This window comes from Carcharhinus amblyrhynchos, chromosome 10 (genome assembly GCF_965287045.1).
Source record: "Carcharhinus amblyrhynchos chromosome 10, sCarAmb.v2.hapA, whole genome shotgun sequence".
In the NCBI taxonomy this organism is placed as follows: domain Eukaryota; kingdom Metazoa; phylum Chordata; class Chondrichthyes; order Carcharhiniformes; family Carcharhinidae; genus Carcharhinus; species Carcharhinus amblyrhynchos.
Genome location: NC_137333.1, coordinates 22,644,267 through 22,663,338, shown reverse-complemented (window position 1 = coordinate 22,663,338; position 19,072 = coordinate 22,644,267).

Sequence of the window (19,072 nt, the reverse complement as noted above, 5' to 3'; positions counted from 1 at the left end):
AATTGTGTTTGACAAATTCATCACAGCTGTTTGAGGATGCAAACAGCAGAGCAAAAAAGGAAGAACTAGTGGATACAAGGGAGAGAATTTTCTAGCCATTCAGGCCAGTGGGATCCTCTGGTCCCACAGCAGTGAACAGACATTTAACTGAGCACCAAATTCTCTGTACTTGCTTACAGAAGCAGTGGGGTATGAATAGCTAGAAAATTCACCCAAGCTGTTTGGATTGTCAAATGGTATTTCATAAAGTTCCACATGAAAGATTATTGCACAAGATAAGGACCCATAGGTAAAAGCAAATTACTGCCGATGCTGGAAACTGAAACAAAAACAGAAAATGCTGGAAACCTCAGCAGGTTTTACAGCTTCTGTGGAGAGAGAATGGAGACAGTGGACAAAATCTTACTAAAAAATGGCGGTGTTGGACCTGGTGCAAAAAACAGAGTATTTCCCACCAATAGCGCTTGTGTTTTTGTGTCGAATCTTATGGCTCATTTTAATTAATTTTTATTCCCATGAGTTTGACGCCACTCCAACTGTGTGTTCCCTCTGATTCATTCACAACGTAATGACTTAACTGCTGCAAGTGCTGTGGAGCTCCATACACGTCCCCAGTACTCCCCAGCACTTGTTCCATAATGACTGTAGGAAGCAGGAAGGCAGCACCCACTTTTCAGAGGGGGCCCTCACCAGACTGCTCAAGAGAGTGGTGCAGAGGGGAGAAACACTCTGGATGACTGCCATCCAGCAGGGTGACCACTCCTGCGTGGGATGCAGTAGCAGCCCTGATCAGTGCAAATGAAGAGGATGGACAGAAGTGTCAGAAGAGGATGAATAATTCTTCGGTCAGACAGGGTTAATCAATGGCCCCAATCTCCCACTGGACGTCCTCACAAACATCTCACCTTCCAACCCTCTCTCTCACACAAACACCTTGGCCTTTGCCAACATCAGGCACCAGGTTCCCCTCTTCCCCTTCACAGTCATCATGCTGCCCCTCTGGCTGCAATGCTCTGCACGCTCTAGCCACCACCAAACCCTGCACCTGCCACACATCATCACCATCTTAAATGTCCACACTCCCACCTACACTCGTCATTGCAGGACAAGTTGGAGCAGAACACGTATTGGCGGATGCAGACAACAAGAATCATGCCTGAACTACGAACCCTCACGTAATTTGAGGAGTAGGCCCAGGAGGAGGAAGAGTGTGCCTGTGCTGTAAGGGGCAGCAGAGAAATGTCAAATCCTCAGCACAAACGTTGCCATTCCTTGAGTTTCAAGTGAGTAAGCAATGTTTTTTCCGTATCCCTTGTCATGCACTGATGCCATGTCTCTTCTCTTAGAGGCCAAACATTGGAACTTGCTGGACCATCCTCGTTTCCCTCGGAACCATCAGGCTTCAGCAGTGAAGAGGAGGACCACTTCAACCCCACTGTGGAATATGCACCACAGCTGTCACCCATACCTAGCACCAATGTAGATACTCACATCTTGGTGGGTCAAATAAGTAACCAGGCAACTGGTGTGATGATCCTGTGCCTTTAAGAAATGTATTGGTGTCATGTTTCTTGTGAGGGGCATATTTGAAATTCAGGTCTTGTTTTCCTGGTGCCAATCTGTTCATGAACCAGACAACTCCATGCTGAGTATGTAGGAGAATAATTGATCCTAAGTTATAGAGTGTTTTAATCTGAGCGAATGCATTTTTAAAAATATTTTTGGCTTTTCTCCGAGGTTTTCAAAGTAGGGTTTAATTAGGTTGACTGGCAAGAGAGAGAGTCATCCGAATTGGTGGAGGTAAGCTTATTGGGAAAAACAATTTTGTTCTGGTGGATCCTCAAAAGGGCTCTCTCTCTTTCTCTATCTGCAAGCTGCTGTTTGAGATTCAGAAGATAGGTGTTAGTCTGTATCTCTCTCCAGAAGTGTTAAAAAGGCTCTAGGATAGCTAGCAAGCAAAAGCACATAAATCTGTGTTGTTTGCTAATTGATTTTTGAAAAGGAATATAAAACTTTGAGGGGAATTGCTTAAATTGAAACTCATAGAGATAGGTTAGCAGTTAAGATTGCATCTTGTGTTGTTTAAATATTTTAATTGGTGAAAGTTAAGCTAATTCATTTGTTATATTTAAACTGTATTGTTAAACAAAGTTTGTTTTGATAAAAACTTCCCAGTGTGTCGGTAGAATCAAACCTGGAATGAAATACCTCATCCTCACACCAATACCAAATAAAAAATAAAGCTGGGTTTTAATCTAACTTTTATAATATGTCTAAGGGCTTCTGAGTGGGTCCCTAATGCTCAAGTGAGCACCTCACAACTAAAGAGCCACAGTGGAGGCAAGGACATCCCAGGGAACTAGCAGTCAGAGAGATGCTGGAATCCAGGATTCTGCTGAACCCCAGGCCAATGATGTTCCCCTGCGTTCAGTCATTCCTCGGCTGCTGGTGCTGCAAAGGCAGAGTCATGAGCATCAGGAAGAGAGCCTGTGAAGGATATGGATAGGTTTTAGGGCAGCATGGTAGCAAAGTGGTTAGCACAGCTGCTTCACAACTCCAGGGACCTGGCTTTGATTCCCAGGTTGGGTCACTGTCTGTGTGGAGTTTGCAAATTCTCCCCGTGTCTGCATGGGTTTCCTCTGGGGCTCTGGTTTCCTCCCACAATCCAGAGATGTGCGGGTTAGGTTGATTGACCATGCTAAACTTGCTCCTTAGTGTCCTGAAATGTGTAGGTTAGAGGGATTAGTGGGTAAAATATGTTGGGATATGGGGATTGGGCCTGGGTGGGATTGTGGTCAGTGCAGATTCAATGGGCCGAATGGCCTTTTTCTGTACTGTAGGTTTCAATAGTTTCTATGATTTCTATGTTAATTAAGTGGAAATGAGGGAGCAGATGGGCTATACAATGGAAAAATATGAGACTGTTCCCTCTGGTAAGAAGAACCATAACAACAATTTTTTTTTGTGGTGAGAAAATAATAAATGCTTTTGTAATTTGGGTGTGCCTGTACAACAAATGTAAAAAATGTACATGCAGGTACAGCAAGTAAGTTGGTGGGCAACTTACAAGCATGTTAGCCTTTATTGTCAGAATAAAAAGGAATTTCTGTTGAAATGGTGCTCTGGTGAGACCACGCTTGGAGTACACACTTTGATCGCCGCATGTAAGAAACTATATCCTTGCTTAAGAAAAGGTTTAACAAAGGCTTACTAAGTTGATTCCTGGGATATAAGTGGGTTGTGTTTTGAAAAGTGTTTGAATAAAATGACAATAAATTCTCTGGCATTTAGAAGAATGAGAGATGATCTCATTAAACAAATAAGACTCAGAGAGTATTTTTGACAGAGTTGACGCTGAGAAAACATATCCCTGGCTAGGCATAGCTTCAAGATAAGGGAGCAGTCATTTTGGACTAAGGTTAAAATAAATGTCTTCACGCAGTGAGCTGGGAGTCTTTGGAAATCTCTACCCCAGGGAGCTCCGGATGCTGCAGTTTGTTTGAATATTCTAAGCTGATGTCAATATATTTTGAAATCAATAGAAAGAAAGGGATATGGGGATCAGGCACAAAAGTGAAGTTGAGTTTGAGAATAATTGTATTGTGACATGAGATTCGAGCACATGGACTGAACGAAGGCTAATAACAATGTTCCTTAATTCCACTGACATCAAAGTTGGCTAAATCCTGTAGGGAAAGCTTAACTTCAAGACCCAACTATTTACAAAGAATATTCACCATTGATGCTCCAGAACCCTGCCCAATCCATGACTTCTGTTCCTCAACGCTGTGACTTACCAGTGTCAAATAGATGCTCCAGCTCCTGGCTGCAGTGCAGCTCTCTCCTCTCTCCATGAGGCCTCCTTCGCCTCCAGCCAGCTTTTTAGGCCCCATTTTCAGCTCTCTTCAGCCGATGTTCCAAGTCTGTCCCCCATTAGCCAAGGACTTTGGCGCCTGTTGCAAGGTGGCGGTGGGTGGGGCAGTTGGGGGGGGGCGGGGGGGTGTTCCATGGCCATCCATACCCTTGCATGATTCTCTCCCAGGTCCTACAACCCACAGGGAATGTCCCACGCTCTACAATTGGATGCTGGAAGTCGCAATAGCAATTGTCCACTCACTTCCTTCACTGCAATATTAAATGGCAGAGCAGGTTCAAGAGACTAAATAACTATAACTGCTCCTTTCTCTTATGTTTTTCTGCTCTTAAAATAGCACAAGTTTGTTCCTGGTTATCAATGTAGATTAGAAGACGGTTGACATCCTTCCACCAATCAGACCATGCTTAGAAATTCTGTGTAAAATACCTACCTGTTGGATAGCTCACCATCACCTTCTTGAGTGCAATTAAGGATGAGCAACATTGGCTTTTCGTGCTGCTCACATCCCATGGAATAATGAAAAAACTCACTGTTCATTATTAAAAAAAAACTGATGCTTTTTCTCCAAATGGCTGGCAGTAATCCAAGATCAAATTCTGAGATGAATTTATTAACTGAATGCATACTATCATAAAATGAAATATAACTCGATGAAGAAAGGCACTGAGTTGGATTTTATGCTTTCCCACAGGTGAGTTTAAAGCCACATTAAACACAGTGGACAGACTACCCATGATATAGCCACCTGCACTCCCCCCCATCACAATCATGCCAGCTGTAATGGTACATCTGCCTCTAAACCAACTGAGGCCCTTGAGTGGGAAATTCATTCCAATTAGGAGCATCATCTCATCATCATTGGGATTTAAACACTGGCAGGTGAGGCCCAATCCAAACACAGCAGGTTTCTCTATACACGTTCATGGTAGATAGGAGGTAAGTGTCCTTCTTTAAGTGTGCCCACTGGAGGGAACCCCACAAGGGTTTATTATAAGAACATAAGAACATAAGAAATAGGAGCAGGGGTAGGCCATCTAGCCCTTTGAGCCTGCCCCGCCATTCAAAAAGATCATGGCTGATCTGTCATGTCTCAGTTCCACATTCTCGCCCTCTCCCCATAACCCTTAATCCCCTTGCCTATCAAAAACCTATCAACCACGTCTTAAATATATTTAGCGAGGCAGCCTCCACCACTTCAACGGGCAGAGAATTCCAGAGATTCACCATTCTTTGAGTGAAGAAGTTCCTCCTTAACTCCATCCTAAACCGCCCCCCCTTTATCTTGAGACTGTGCCCTCTAGTCCTACTGTCCTTTCTGAGCGGGAAGAGCCTCTCCACCTCTACCCTATCCATCCCATTCATCATCTTATATGTCTCAATGAGATCTCCCCTCATTCTTCTGAACTCTGACGAGTACAAGCCTAGTTTATTTAGCCTCTCCTCATAGTTCAACCTCCTCAACTCCGGTATCAGCCTAGTAAACCTCCTCTGCACTCCCTCCAAGGCCAAAATATCCTTGCGTAAGTGCGGCGACCAAAACTGTACACAGTACTCCAGCTGCGGCCTCACCAGTGCCCTGTACAGCTGCAGCAAGACCTCCCTACTTTTATATTCAATCCCCCTCGCTATTCCCCCCCAGCTTACTTTTTTAAACTGTCTCGCTCCCCACGTCAGAAGACAGTGAGACCCTTTTATATATATAGAGAGAGACTCTCTCGATATATATGTATACACACATATATATATATATAAAATGCCAATATGTTGGCAAGCTGCCAGCCTCAGACTGGTTGCCTGAGGCAGGAACACTTTTCTCTTTGTGGAGTAAAAATCTTGACTCATGTCTAATAATGGCCAATTAGTTGTTAAATGGCTTTGGAGTAGCTGATGTTCCTTTTGATAGGCTCTCCCTCAATATGTTGGCTGGGTGAGGGAAGGGGTGTTGGGGATCAACATGGAATATATTTGTTGAACAATACAACTTGGTGCAATCCTAATGTAAATACATTTTCTTATGATTTTCTTGGGCTGGATTTTCCAGCCACCTTCTCACCATGGCGTGTTTCCCAGCAGTGGAGGCAGCTCACCATCAGCTTCTGGCAGGATCTTCTGGTGCCACCGATGTGTACGGCACTTTGTGTGGCTTGTAGATCTCACTGCTGGTGAACCCCTATGGGGGTCACCTTTGGTGGATCGGAAGATCCCACAAATGGGAAGGTCTTGAAAGTCTCGCCTCTAGCCTTTGTAAACCAAGACACATGAAATATAGATACTTCATTTAATGAAAAATACCAGTTCTGCAAACTATAGTTAGACACCATGAAAGTGGCAATCATAGATTTGGATTTTAAGAATGGTTTTATGTTGAAATCTAATGGAATTCCCCTTGCCCAATTCTTACCGGATTTCTAGATTATAATCTAATTCCTTACAATTCAAATTCTTGTGATTAAATAATGAAATATTACAGTTCAGTGACCAAACATGTCTGTTTTAGAAAATAATGAAGTAAAACTATTGATATTGGCATTTCAGATAACTTCATGAAGTGTGCCATAACTAATTATTGTTGGCCATAGAGTTGAGCTGTAAATAAAAATGTTCTTGCAATTTTTTCAGAGAAACTTTCCAGTTCTGTTGCTCATTGTGTTAAGTTCGTTTTTCACAAAGCTCTTCCATCCTTGATACAAAGGCAAACTCCAACTGTTGTCAGAATCAAAGTTCTTTATTTGTCCTACATATGTATGCTAACCAACCTTTACTACTTAACCTCCAGTCAGTGCTGGAAGTCTGTTAGCAAAAAGCACACGGAGCAACTAATCTGACCCCTTTAAACAGTTTATAATCCCATCAGGTAGGTGAGATTTCAAATAAGACAAACACACATCATCTGATTCAATCAAAAATGTCTTGACTTAAGCACACATCACCCGATTTAATTAAAAACGGGTAGTTACAGGATTTGCTTAAGAAAGAACATCCTATTAAAATACGCATTTACTACTTACAACCCCCACCCATCAGAACATAAGCATAATGTCTTTAGGATACGCCATTTGTTAGCACAAAAGAGAACATTATCACGTACTCAACTAGACTCGCACCCCAGACGGGCTCAGCAAGCTGGAGCCTGTGGTTAACCTGTTTTGCTCCCATGAGCTGTTTCTCTGCCGTTCTTGCAAGCCCAATAGTTCACCTTTTCCTCTACAGTGGACGTTAACTCTTCAATATCTCAATTGTGGATAAACTGATTGTGCATTTTCAAATCATTCAATAGTTTGTAACAGACATGTGGTGAAGCCACAGCAAGTATGATGTAGACACTCATTCATTTGTAATGTCCCAATTGATCAAAAGAAATGTCAAAATATTTATATTCAGTAGAAGGTATTCATTCCCCAGCAGGTATGTTAGACAATGAATTGCTTTGACAGTTTGGAAGAGATTGGTGCAGGTTGTTATGATGTGAAGTTATGGTATTACCGAGCTTTGGAAAGCTGTTTTAAAGATGAAATGGATTACAACTCATTGTGGATGTGAAGGAGGTCATGTGATTTCTTTTGTGGATTTCAACCTAAAGAAGAGAAAGGATTGATTTCCAGAATTGAAAAGGCATTTGACATTCAATGATTGTTCCAAAAGAGTAAATCAAACCTCATTAATTTAGTGGCTTTTCTTCACAGACAAAAACATTACCTGAAAGGCTGTTCCAGTACAGCTCCAATACTGGCATCTACCCACAATTGGAAAATTGCCCAATACTGTAAACAAGAAACAGGAACAATTCAACCTAGCCAATTACTGCCCCATCAAGCTACTCTCGATCATCTGCAAAGTGATGGAGAGGGTCATCAACAATGCAATCAAGTGGCAATAAGCTCTTCAAGAATGCTCAGTTTGGATTCTGACAGGGTCACTCAGCTCCTGAACTCATTACAGCATTGGTTCAAACATGGACAAAAGATTTGAATGCTAGAGGTGAGGTGAGAGTGACTGCTCTTGACATCAAGGCAGCCTTTGAACAAGTATTGCATTGAGAAGCCCTTGTAAAACTCTTGTCAATGGGAATTGGGGGAAAAACGCACCACTGGTTGGTGAGATGGTTAACATAAAGGAAGATAGTTGCGGTGATTGGAGGTCAATCATCTCAGCTCAGAACATCATTGCAGGAGTTCCGCTGGGTGTTGTCCTAGGCCCAACCATTTTCAGTTGCTTCATCAATGAACTTCCTTCCATCATAAGGTCAGAAATGGGAATGTTCCAAGATGACTGCACAATGCTCATTTCTTTCATGACTCTTCAGATACTGATGCAATGCAAATGCAGCAAGACCTGGACAATATTCAGGTTTGGGCTGACAAGTGGCATGTGATTTTTGAACAAAACAAGTGCCAGGCAATGACAATTTCCAACAAACAGAGGAACTAACCATTGCCCCTTGACATACAATGGCATTACCATCACTGAATCACCCACCATCAACATCCTGGAGGTTACCATTGACCAGAAACTGAGCTGGACTAGCTATATAAATATTGTGGCTACCAGATCAGGTCAAAGGCGAGAAACCCTGTGGCATGTAACTCAACTTCTGACCCCCTAAATCTGTCCACCATCTACAAGGCACAAGTCAGGAGTGTGATGGAATTCTTCCCACTTGCCTGAATGAGTGCAGCTCTAACAACACTCAAGAAGCTCAACACCATCCAGAAGAAAGCAGCCTGCTTGATTGCTATCCCTTACACAAATATTCACTGCCTCCACCACTAATAAAAAGTAGCAGCTGCATGTGCAAACAAGATTCACGACAGGAATTCATCAACGTTCCTTAGACAGCAGCTCCAAACTCATGACCGTTTCTATCTCGAAGTACAGGGACATTAGATATCTGAGAATGTGACCACCTGGAGGTTCCCCTCCAATTCATTCACCATCCTGACTTGGAAATATATTGCTGTTCCTTCACTATCTCTGGGTCAAAATCCTGAAACTCCTCCCTCAATGCACAATGGGCATACCTACATCTCAGGGACTGCAGCAGTTCAAGAATGCAGCTTCCCACTACCTTCCCAGTGGCAACTAGGGATGGGCAATAAATGCTGGCCTGGCCACTGATACCCTCACATCCCATGAATTAATTCAATAAAAGGGTGCTTAGCTGTGAAACACTTTGGCCCTTATGAACACTGCAGGTGGGAATGAGACTTTGGGTTGCTAACTTGGATTCCCACTTGCCTTATGCGGAATAATGATTCAACATGAAGTGGCCATCTTTGTTTCAGGCTTTGTTGAGAAAGAGAGGAAACTGCCTACACTTCAAAATGAATGTCTTCAGAGAAGCAGGAACTGCATTTTAACTGTGATAGACAGAGCACAGCCAAGGGTTCTGCTATCAGGAAGTGGGCAGTTTGAAAGTACTGTGCCTGCAGAATCAAAAATAAGGACCCTTCTCTCTTTGTATTCAAGTGTTGGAGTGAGATAGATGCTTTTGTATCGAGGTAATGCAGCTGTTAGCAATGGAGAAACAGAAGTTGACAATTAACCCCTCATCGTTCCACCAGCTCAATGAAGTCATGGCTGATCTTTAACCTAACTCCATTCATCTATATCCCTTAATAACTTTGAATGACAAAACTATCAATATTAAGTTTAAATGATCTAGCATCGATTCCAGTTTGAGTTAAAGAGTAAAGAGAGGGTGAATGACCTTCTGTTTCAACTTCCTATGGATGTATCTGGTGCTTTATGCAAAGCATTTAATTTATGCTTATATAGAGATTTATTGTATCTAATAATTCTTAGGGATAAAATCTGCAATATTGGTGGCTAATGTTAAAGAAAGGCAAGATGTCTCAACTGGCAATACTTTTATTATAGAATCATAGAATCCCTAAAGTGTTGATGAGGCCACTCAGCCCAGTGAGATCATCTTACCCAGGCTCCCACCACCGTTTCCCCACCACCCTACATAATCTCACACATTAACCACAGCCACATTGCTGTGGCTCTGTAGTCACATATAGGCCAGGCTAGGTAAGGATGTCAGATATCCTTTCCTAAAGGACGTTAGTGAATCAGATGGGTTCTTCCAACAATCAACAATGGTTGCATGGTCATCAGTAGATTCTTAATTCCAGGTATTTTTATCAAATTCAAATTTCACCAACCGCTGTGGCAGGATTCATCCCAGGCCCCCAGAACATTTGCTGAGTTCCTGGATTAATAGTCTAACAATTATACCACCAGGCCATCGCTTCCTTATTCCATTTTCACTTACGGGAATGTGTTGCTGATACAACATATGAAGGTCACCAGAGAATTGTCAAAACCAAACTACTCCTGAGCCCATTTGAGAACTTCACTCCACCCATTTTGAAACGAGCAGAGAACTAACCCTTGCCTGTTAACAAGTGAGGACTTTTTAAATGCAGTAACTGGGACTTGCAGGATATTAAAATTTTGAATTGTCAGATACGTTCAGATTAATTAACACATTCGGCAGGATGGATCTTTGTGTTTTTGTTTTGCAGGTCACTGTAACGAAAGCAAGATTTGCAGTAGCTTCAAGACATTCGAGAATTTATTTGTGGGATCTCAGTCTCGCAGCCACTATTAGCCTGAATCGAAATCTGGTAAAAGAGGGAGGGCATCTAGTGAGGAGTTACAAAAGATAGAGTAGACAGGGGAGTGTGAGATTGCATTTACCACCATTGAACAATTTTTAGCAACAGCACTGGCATTAGGGCTGTCAGATTATGATGGGAGTTATTACACTTCCACAGTGATCCAACAGCATTCTAGTTGGATTGCATGGTGTAGGTGTTCAAAGTTAGTGAACCGATTACAATGATGGGAGAAGTGGTTATAAATATAAAGCACACCCTGTGGCAAATTTTGAAGATGGGAAAGTTGAAACTGTATCAGATGTGAGGCAGGCTCAATGGGAAAGCTTGCTCCTGCTGCCAAACTGGAAGATTATTATAGTTAGGGACGAGGGAAATAACCCAGTGGGACAGATGAACATTGAAGGAAAAAACCATATATGTGATATGCAGATAAGAGGAGGAAGTGAGCATGGTAATGGAAGACCCATTATGGGGGAGCTGATAGTTGAACAGGGTAGGATAGAATTAAAGATGTGATTCATTTGATGGATAACAAGAACGACGATGGTGATTAAAAAAAGGCACATTTAAAGGGATTCTAAAAAAAAAGTATAAACACAATTTAGGCGGCAGCTTTGGATGGAGGAAGAATTTTTTTTAAAAGAAGAGATAAAATAGGCACTATGGACATTTGAACGCCCACAATACTGTTCTTTGAACTTAGGACCGGAAAATGTGCAGTTAGCAAGCTATCTTAAAAATGACGCTATTTAAGACAAAGAACAAGCAATCACAATAGAATACTGCCCGGGAACAAATAGATGGTTGATTTCTGTTTTGAAAATGCTATGAAGCAAACTGAATAGGATTAAGTAATTGAGAAGATAGAGATCAGAATTTAAATGGCAAATCGGCATTTCAATTCAATTCATTGTAATATTTTGACTTGGGACTGATGTACATTCTAGCAAAAGGAAAGTATAGGGCTAGTGAATTGATAGCTTTCTCTTGGTGATATTTGTGTCCTTGTCTGTGTTCCTAAGGAATTTGATATTCTGACCGCCACCCGAGGCATCTGGACCATTTGTGGAAAGATAGGCAAAGACTTCAAAATCTTTTGATAAGATTGCCTGTGGGTCAAGGTTTTAGCATGGTATTAAGAAAATATATTTGTGTGCAGAAGGGAAGTAACTAATATGTAGGAAATCAGTCCAAATTAGGCCCATTTAAGGGTTTGGAAGAGCTTGCAATTATACATTGATGAACAAGTCTCAGGCACGCACATGACATGACAAGCAACATGTCATGAAATGGTTAATGGGGCCAATAGAGACAAACAGCACAATTAAATGATCAAGGCATAGACACATATTACTTAGAGAAATCAATTTTAAAGCAATTGAGATAGAATTAAACACATCAGTACCTGTTAAAAAAAGGTAAAATTAAATTAAAAGAGTAAATAATTTGGATTGGAACAATTTAAGAGCCCTGTAGCAAATAAACCCAGTGAGGAATATTCATAAGATGGATGCAGATAAATGGAGAGCTGGGGAATATTTTAAGTCTATGCATGATGTTATTTTGAATGATTTTGAGTGAGATGATCTGCGAGTGGATAGCATCAGGCAGAAAGGAGCATCAAGTGAATCATTCCAGTGGGCAGCAGGGTGATGATAAAGGTGGGGATCAGAGCATGGTGGTCTCCAACCATCGTGGCATGGGCCATACAGGTAATTATGACAGGTGATACATGCACACTTGTAAGTACAAAGACAGGAAGTTGGTGGAAGCATTATACCCCATTAAAAATGTATGAGGGCCCTAATAAACATGACAATGCCCAACTGGTGGGGACCAGCTTTAATGTTTTCACAGGTTTCTATTTACTCTGATGACTATGGTGGAATTGCGTACATTAGCTACCCCACTGGAGGAACGAGCGAGTGGATAAAGAAACCCAATATCTGGATATTGAATCAAGTGGCCCCCACTAGTCATCATGGGAATAGAGAGATGTGGACCAAGTAAGGGCAGGAGGTTTTTTTTCAATTCAATTAAGGCGTCATGATTGACACAGATGCAGATTTGGAAGGCTGAACGGCCTTTGCTGCACTATTCTTTGTTTTTTGGTTCTTTACTACATGACGCAACAATGGTATCTCTCAGGGTAACCGACAATGTTTCAGTCTATTCACAATATTACATTCAACATGTCACAATCATCCTAATGCCATTAAATGGGCGGAAGTCCAATTGCAGGAAATCGTTGATGATTGTATTCACAGAATTGCTCCTGAATCACAGATACACGGTAAAAGGCATATACCGGGAGATATTGGAGGGTTGTTTGGGAGTGCAAACCCGGTACTTAATTCAGTACAATTGTCTAAACACAACAGCTAGTTGTCATTGGTTGTCACAGAAGTTGGAAAGGGACCACAGTATGAAGCTTATGGAACCAAATATGCACTCACCTTAGTAAACCTGCAGGGCGAGGGACTCCTAGAAACATTTAGTCACGCAGCCAAAGGAAAGATCAATACTACTGAGGCCCAGGTCAAAGGGCAGGCATTCAACAATCTCACCAGAGATCTGATAGATGAGGTTAGGTCCAACATTGAAGATTTGAGATTTGGAACCATTCCCCAATATTTATTTGCCTCCCGGTACAAAAATAAACTTCCTCACCTTTACCAGGACAGTCATGAATTAGTAAGTCACTCAACCAAGAGAAGGTCCAGTGAAGGAGGCTATAAAATTCATTATGGCAGGACCACAGGAAAATACATCCAGAGAGATCTTTAAGGATAGTTACAGATTTGAATCATTTAGGACTGGCGAAGGGGACTGGGTTCACCAAGTCAGATTTAAAGGACACATGACCCATAAGGAGGGCATGGTACATGTGAGCAAGATAGCATGCTGTTCAGAATCAGAGCACTACATAATGTGTGCTTGTCGGGCCATCGAGTCTCCATGGAACACCGGCAAGATAATCATTGATATCTTACTATTGAAGGAGCCATTTAAAGCAGTGCAAGTGGGTCCTACTTGGTGGTGCCTAATCACCCCGGAAACAGAGATCAGTAATCTCAGTTTCACTGAGTGTAGGAGGGTTCCACTTGTCAGGAAAAACATCAGGATATGTCTTGGGTGGAATGATTCATTATACATTGATGAGACACTGGGGGTGATCCAACAGGCCATGAGGGAAGCTATGGAAATTACCTCTGAATATGTCAGGTGCTCCAAAATACAAACCCATAAGGGACGCATCCAGGTGAATTTAGCTACCCAGACTGCCACCAGGCTGAAATAACATGAACATCATTGGTAGAATGTATTTGTTCTAGAATAGGCAGGGAACTGCCTAACTATCTGATGGGAAATCATCAGGATAGGGATGACTGTAGGAACAGGGGTAATGCTATTACTGGCCACTGTAATGCGTTATTATTAAAGCGTTAAATTATTAAATGCGTTAAATAGCCAGCGCTGGCAGTATCTCACTGTGGCTGAGCACTGGCAGTATCTCATCATGGAGTATGTGTCTGCAAGGAAGTAGTGGAAAAGTCAGAAGCTGAAATTTACAGCAGAATAATTTAGGATATCTCCCGACATCTGGATGATGGGCCACCCAACAGACTCAGAGAGATATTCACAATGTCATATTGGCCTTTTTGGGTGGCCACCAAATGCCCAAAGGGGGGACTGAAAGTGTTAAAACTCACACAACTTTAAAAATCACACGTGCTGCAAGCTGAACCTCGGCCACACAGAGAAAGCTATGTGTAAATGATAGATTTTGATTAAAGTAAGCCCAGATAAAGGTCAAGGACTATCTAATTGTGCAACTGCAGCTCATATCTGCCCATTAGAACAAGGAACAATAGAAAAGGAGGCTGCAATACCTTTGGTCAGAGATATAGTTGTCATTTCTTCATGATAATGCATGCAGAAGTTTTTAATAGGTATTGCATTGGGTAAACCCTTATAAATGCATGATTTAACCTTAATTATGATTTGATAGAGATAACTCTGATATGTCTAGTAGTATATGCTAATTACTTGTAATCAAAGCTGAGACTTTAATTGCCAATATATTTTTCCAAATTTTTCACCCTGAATAGTCTGAATGACTTCATTCAGAGTCCTACAGCAATATTAAAACATCTTTAACCACTCTTACTTTGGCTGGCTACTTGAAGGGAATGATAGTTTTTAATGCAACAAGAAAACCACCATAACAGCCCCTAATGATGGGGATGCATTCCCTGCCAACTCCTGGGGAAGGAAACACCTGCAATTTGAAGAATACTCCCCCAGCTCTAATACAAGGGGCATGGCTCCTTTACCTTTGACTCTGCTGCCCTTGGCATAAGGCTTCAGGAACCAGTTGCACTACACAGGCCTCACCCGGCCTCAGTTGGAAGTTCAGGAAAGAAAGGAGCGACTTTATTTTTAATTAAGGAAAGAGGAGCAGAGAGGCAATCTAACGCTGATTACCACTCCATGAAAGCTGAGATTTACCTTAAGTAAATTCCAGAGTAATAGTGTGAAGAGTAAAAATGTTAGAGTGAAAATGCTTTACAGCTGGATTATTTCAGATTGAATGACTTTGTCCAATTGGTAAAATATACACATGCATATACGTCAACTTTTTTCCTGAGCGACGTCCGGGGAACATACTTTTAAAGTGTCCGTGATATCATCAATAAATTAATTTTGTTGTTAGCACGCTTTGAATTAGATTCACTTTAGCTATTGGCATTGTGCAATGTTGTAAAAACAATTTAAAAATGTGGTAACTTCAGGATTCACGTTTGGTCCATTTATTTTGCAATTCTCTTCAATTGCATTCAAGATTTCTGCATCCACTGTTTTAGGTACACTGTCATTGTATTATTTCACAGTACTGAGAGAAAACACTTAAATTCAAAATAGGCCTTGACTACCCATGGCAAATTGATGAAAATATTGCATGATCTTCAGAATGTCACACTTCAGATGTACCACTTGGTCATGATAACTCATATCTTGTTGCAGATTGCTGCATCAGGGGAAGCACGGTGGCAAAGTGGTTAGCACTGCTACCCCACATCACCAGGGACCTGGGATCAATATTGGCCATGAGTCACTGTCTGTGGAATTTGCATGTTTTGCCCCTGTCTATGTAGGCTTCCTTTGGATGCGCTGGTTTCCTCCCACACTCCAAAGATGTGCGGATTAGGTTGACTAGCCATGCTAAATTGTCCGTTAGTGTCCCAAGTTGTGTATGTTAGGTGAATTAGCTGTGGTAAATGTTGTGGGGGTAATGGGGTTTGGGAAAGAGAGAGTTGGTGCAGATTCGATGGGCCAAATGGCCTCCATCTGCACTGTAGGGATTCTATCATTCTGAGCTCAATTTTCCTATTTTTACTATGAATCAAGATAGCTAATCAATAACAATTCATAATAAATAAAAGAGCAAGCAAATTGCTTCAAAATATTGTTGAAAACCTTTTCATGATCCATCTTGGATTTAGGCTATCTAATGAGCGAATGCTGCAGTTTGTAACACAACAGAGTTATAAGAAATATATTTACAGTAAAGATTAAACTCACATACACAGTAATACAGGAATTTTCCCATCCAGCTCGCCACAGGAATTGTAGCCCCTGGGAGGGTGGGGGGTGCAGACCACACAAAGGTCCATCGACCTCGGGTGAGATTTTACAGTATTGGAATGAACGCAGTCAGAAAATCCAGCCTTTTGTATTTAAAATGTCTAGCAGTTCTGCTCACCAGCGGCCAATGGCTGTGTAAGAATCTCAGGGCCTGAGTTCAAGAGGCTGTCTCAGTCGTCACTTACAGCTGCAGAGATTCAGCAGCATCTCTGAGGAGATACCTGTGAGTGCACCATCTAACATACTGCAATCTGAGTCTGTGAAAACAATGTGGAGAAAGTTCCCAGTCGTGTGTAGGATCCTGCTGCAATTTTACATTTTTTTGTCATTTTCTTTTCAGAATGTATATTTATAACACAGTGGATGCACTTCGAAGATAAAGCAACTGAAAGTGACCTTTAAATGAAAAAAGATAGAAATCCGCAAATCTGAAACTTAAAATAGATAATGTTGGAGCAGATAAAGTCAGCTGACATTGTGCATATTCATTTACAAATGGCATTTGAGAACCTGTTGCATAGGAGGCTTGCCATAGATAAAGGCACACAAGAATGAAATAAATTTCAGCAGAATGAATGGAAGGTTGGTAAATGGCAGGAAGCAGGGAATCATGATTAATGTATGTCTGTCTTTTCTACTTGAAGGTATAAATGTCCCCAAGGGATCAGTGTTGGGTTTGCTGTTCTCTCTCGAGCGAGCGAGAGAAAGAGAGTCTTGTGAAAAGAAAAACATAGTATCAACATTTACTGAAAACAGAGACAGGGAACATGGCTATCTTTAAAAATTAAGCTTTTTTTTAGGTTACTGGGCAGGTAGACACCAGTTAAATCGAATGCAGATAAATATGAGGTGATTGGGAGGAAGAGTCAGAAGAGGACATATACATTAGATTTCAATATTTTAGATGATGTTTCTGAAGGAATCTGTTCCAGAACTGCTTCTGCTGTTAATTTTAATGAGCAGGTTACAAACATGTTCCCTACAGAGGAAACACAGGGGTGCCATAGGAATTGGGGTGCGTTATTGACTCTCTTAATCACATGGTTTGATGTTTTAAATTTCATTTGTGATTTGTTTTATTTTAAAACATAGTATCAACATTTACTGAAAACAGAGACATCTGTATCACTTTGAAGGGTTTTCCCTTTAATTTGTTCCTCAATTTATTTGACTTATTTTTGTTTGGTTATTTGATTTGCCTCAAAAAAGGGCATTAAACGTGGCTGCCTTACTTGTGTGAACTGTTGTAAGTCCAAAGTCTTCTTTCCAAATATGACTTCACATTCTGAATGTTTGAGGCATCCAAGGGCTTTGCTTTTTGGGAATGAGGAGCTAACACAGTGCAATGAAAAGTCAGTGAGGTCTATTTCATGTATGTCTAACACCCATGGGGTTTTGATGTCTCTATTAACCATGGTGAAGCAGAAAGACAAGCTGGCTGGTATGTAATGGATATTTCTACTGAGGGTGCATCCTTAACAAAGGTATCTGTGAATTTCACAAGTGGTTGTGATTGTCCATATTTTAACTCAGTACTCACTTGAGTTTCAGGGCTGCCTGGTGTTGAAGCAGCCAAATTATATATGTTATGGCCATTTTAAATGTCTTTTGGTGTTCACTTTTTAAATTATACCTTTAAAGTTCATATTATCTTTATGCCTGCACTGGACAAGACACTTTCATTTGATCAGCTCATAAATCCTACTCTAAAGGATCAGGGTAGCTGCCTGAAGGCCACAGGGCCAGTGCCTGTTTAAGAACACTTCTGACATATTTGGAGTGCTAAATTTATTCATTCCTAAAGCCCGTTACATAGTCTTGGCTGAAAGATTCAGGGAATTAGTTAGGTCAGGTAAGTATCCTCTTGTTATTCTGCACTGTTAATGGATAATTCTGTCTATTTTTAGCCACTCTTCCTTCTGCAGCTGACTAGAGAAATTGGGGACAGTTATATTTTGCAGCTGTAAGATAATCTCTGTCCAGCTGGTTGTACATAAATATTCTCTGACAATATGGATATAATGATCTGTCTGTCAATGGTACAGGAGAATGAACAAGACAAAGAGCATGCAGAGAGCTGCAGCTCCTGGGAGCAGAAGACGTTCAGCCTAGATCTCAACAGGCTATTTATGTGCTGAAATGACAACCTGTTACTTGTGTGCAGGTTGCTCAGCCACACCCCCATCCCACTTTCCAGAAGTGGCCAGAGAGCATAATTGATCCTGAAAACCAGCACACCAACAGGCAGCAAAAGTCCCCATCATAGTCTGGAAATTCAGCTCTTAATGTCTGTCTTAATCATTCTTTTGCCTGATACGATCGTTACATAAGGTACTACCTCGGTAGTTAAAATATCAAGTGTGGAAGGTTGCTGATTGTTCAATTGTAATAGCATATGGGAGATCTCAAGAGCTCTCACCCTGAAGGAACCTGCTATCAGTGAAATTTATGCTGCTCTTCCTCAGAGAGGATGGTACGTGTCTCTTCCATAGGATCACTGTCATTCCCCCCAGAGCTACAGACCACAACTTCCACTGCTGCGCATGAAAACAGACAGCAGGATTGATATGGGAATTGAAAGTCCCTATCCGTGCTTTCCTTCATATTTAGCAAGCTGAACTCATGTTTAATCTGTGCTATCAAAGCTGTCACCAGTGACCATAGCTGAAGCCTCTGTGCAGAGTGAGCAAATATTCCATGATTGACTGTATTATTTTGATGCCCTGCAATATATTTTGTGCCTCAACACTTTCATACTACACAACATTGTGCACAGTTCACTGGTAGCCTTAAGGTCAAGTATGTGTTTGTCCTCAAGGATCAACGTCCTTCCGTAGACTTGGCTCTTGAAATCAATTCCTCCATTGTGATAAGGGGAATGAGGATGTAGACTTGAATTTTTGGCTATCTGGTCCCGAAG